The 3,414-nt window shown below is 51.5% G+C and overlaps 1 protein-coding gene across 1 annotated transcript in view; it reads left to right on the forward strand.

Annotated features, from left to right (window-relative positions):
* CASP8AP2 (caspase 8 associated protein 2) overlaps positions 1–3,414 on the forward strand; it is a 39,289-nt gene continuing 35,875 nt past the window's right edge. Inside the window, exon 1 of the mRNA XM_021718162.1 lies at positions 1–36. The gene's annotated coding sequence lies outside the window, so the exon portion shown is untranslated. The remainder of the gene's footprint in view (positions 37–3,414) is intronic.

Below are 3,414 nucleotides of genomic sequence, written 5' to 3' on the forward strand. Positions count from 1 at the left end.
CCGGAGAGTCGGAGGGAGTCCAACCGGAGCGGCCAGGTCGGTCGCGAAAGGGCCGCGCCTGACGTCCGGGGGCCGCAGGTAGCCACGTTCCCACCGCCCCCGGGGCAGTTTCCGGGCTCGCCCTCGGAGCCCCCCTGGGGTCCCTCGAGAGCGTCCGGGCGGGGCCCCGGGGCGAGCGCACCTGGGAATTGCCCCCTCGACCGCTCGTCCCGCCCCTCCCCCCACGCCCAGTCTCGCCTGGGAATCGATCCTTAAAAGCCGTCGGATGGAATTTTCTGGAGAAGAGGGTCTTCCCGAGGGTCGGGGTCTCTGTCGTCGGTCGTTTTCGAGACTGCTGTGGCTCGAGAAGTTGTTTATCTTGGTCTCTGCAGCGCCCAGAGTCACTCCCGACACACAGTAGGCCCTCACTCGGATGCGAGTGTGGCGTTCGCAGCGTCTCAGGGTGTGTGCTTCGGGGGTCAGGTTGTCTTGGCCGGCGGGACTGTGCCCTGGTCTTTCCCGTGCGCCACAGTTCCAGCAGCTTTCGGGGCCACCGTTCTCTCGTCTTCCCCGTCCCCCAGTTGTCCCCAGCCAGCGGTTTCTGCTGTTCCACAAGAGGTGCCCCTCTTCCAAGAAAGCCAAAAAAATTGTCATCTAATGGCTGTTTCTTGACCTTGGCCCTCTGGCTTTAGAGACAGTCTTGGGGTCTGCCACTTACCAGCTGTGTGTGTGCCTTGTGTGCGTGTTTCTTAACCGTCTGTAATCTGTGTCCTCACCTGTAAAATGGGGAAAAGAATAGTGTGGACCTCATAGGACTTCAGGGAAGGTGCAAAGTGAATAATGTAGAGCCGGGCTCGGTGGCTCAGCCTGTCATCCCGCGCCTTTGGGAGGCTGAGGTGAGTGGATTGCCTGAGCCCGTGGGTTTGAGACCCGCCTAGGCAACGTGGTGACCTCATCTCTACAATAAATCAAAAAATCAGCTGGGCGTGGTAGCGCATGCCTGTAATTCCGGCTACTTGGAAGGCTGAGGCGGAAGGATCGCCGGAGCCCAGCAGGTCGAGGCTGCGGTGGCCGGGAGCGGCCACTGCCCTCCAGTCTGGCTGGCGGAGTGAGACTCCAACTCAACAAAAAAACAAAAACAAAGTGAATAATGTATTTAGAGTACTTAGGTCAGTGCCTGGCACATCATACCTGTGCTGTATATGGTAGCTTTTGTCGGTATTTTCCCCTCACATCTTCTGGGATCTTGCTGTAATAGTCTCTCCCATGAGCTTAAAAATACAGAGTGTCCCTGTCCCCTGGCTGTTTGTTCCTTCCCATCGCATCGTTTTGGAAGGAAAAAGAAAGACATTGTCATATCAGACAGGCTATGTGATCCTTCTCGTCTATTTCATTTTCACATGACTCCACTGGAATTGTTCCGAACAGGATTATGTATGAGTAAACTTGCATCTCTTTTTAATTGTTATGGTTCTCAACTTGTAAAATTTTGCCTCTACACTTTCCACAGGTGCATCACTCCTATCAGTAGCAACTCTCTTTATATGCTGTATCCTCAAATAGGGGCAATTGAGAGCAAGTGTGAAGTCCCTCTTCCCAAGAGATTCTGACATATTCTTCCTCCTCTCCCTTTCTGGCCTTTGTGATTTCAAGAGTATAATCTCAACTATCATCAGGATGCCAGTGAGTGCCAAATCACAATACCTAATGTTTTCTATGTGACACATTTCCAGCTCTCTGTTAGATATCTGTACTTGGATGTCCTACAGGCAACATGTCTTCATTGCTTCTCCCTTGCAATGCAGTGAATGACTGTTTGCCTTGTTAAGAAAGCTAGATGCGGGTTCGAGACCCACCTGGGCAGCAAGACCTCATCTCTACAATAAATCAAAAAAAATCAGCCGGGCGTGGTTGCACGTGCCTGTAATTCCAGCTACTAGGAAGGCTGAGGCGGAAGGATCGCCAGCCACTGCACTCCAGTCTGGGCAACAGAGTGAGACTCCAACTCAAAAAAAAAAAAAAGAAAGCTAGAAATTGTAGGGTCATCTTTAACAGATGGAGAATTTCATTAATTCAGCAGATATTCTTTTATTACTTACCAACCTGCCAGGTCCTTTGCTGAGAGCTGGAGATCCAGTGAGAGCGGGGGAACAGAACAGAGATGGTCCTGGTCTTCATGACATAGTACAATGGGTGAGATGGACATTTCTCCAGGAATCCCACAAAAATGTAATCATGAACTGTCATGCAGGGAGAGGACACAATGGTGTAAGAAGTTTATTTATTTAATTTTATTTTTGAGTTGGAGTCTCATTCTGTTGCCCAGGCTGAAGTGCAGTGGCATGTTCATGGCCACTACAGCCTCAGCTTGCTGGGCTTTGGCGATCCTTCTGCCTCAGTCTTTCATGTAGCTGGAACTACAGGCATGTGCCACCATACCCAGGTAATTTTTTTATTTATTGTGGAGATGAGGTCTCACCAAGTTGCCCAGGCTGGTCTCAAACCAGTGGGTTCAGGCAATCCTCTCAACTCGGCCTCCCAAAATACTGGGATTATAGGCATGAGCCACCATATCCCGTGGTTTATTTTAGTTTTTGAGTTGGGGTCTCACTCTCTTGCCCAGGCTGGAGTGCAGTGGCTCGCTCACGGCCACCACAGCCTCGACCTGCTGGGCTCAGGTGATCCTTCTGCCTCAGCCTTCCGAGTAGCTGGAACTACAGGCATGCATTACCACTCCTGGCTTATTTTTTTATTTATTGTGGAGACGACGTCTCACCAAGTTTCTCTGGCCGGTCCTGCTTAGCCTCCCAAAGTACTGGGATTATAGGCTTGAGCCACCATACCTGACCAGTAAGAATTTATAATAGAGAGCCCTACCTAGTAGGGAGGAGAGAGGATGGCCAAGGGAGGCTCAAAATTACTTAAGCCAGCCGAGCTCGGTGCCTTAGCCTGTAATCCCGCGCCTTGGGAGGCTGAGGTGAGTGAACTGCCTGAGCCCATGGATTCAAGCCCCGCCCGGGCAGCGAGACCTCATCTCAACAATAAATCAAAAAATCAGCCAGGCGTGGTAGCGCGCGCCTGTAGTTCCGGCTACTTGGAAGGCTGAGGCGGAAGGATCGCCGGAGCCCAGCAGGTCGAGGCTGCGGTGACCGGGAGCAGCCACTACACTCCAGTCTGGGCAACAGAGTGAGACTCCAACTCAAAAAAAAAACAACAACAAAAGAAAAAAACAACAAACAAACAAACAAAAAATGAGCTGGGCATGGTAGCAAGCGCCTGTAGTTCCGGCTATTTGGAAGGCTAAAGTGGAAGGATTGCAGGCGCCTAGCAGGTTGAGGCTGTGGTGGCCGTTAGCATGCTATTGTGCTCCAGCCTGGGCAACAGAGTGAGTCTCCAATTAATTTATTGTAGAAATGAGGTCTCACCATGTTGCTC

This window comes from Carlito syrichta, unplaced genomic scaffold (genome assembly GCF_000164805.1).
Source record: "Carlito syrichta isolate Samal-C Ts95f unplaced genomic scaffold, Tarsius_syrichta-2.0.1 Scaffold311873, whole genome shotgun sequence".
In the NCBI taxonomy this organism is placed as follows: Eukaryota; Metazoa; Chordata; class Mammalia; order Primates; family Tarsiidae; genus Carlito; species Carlito syrichta.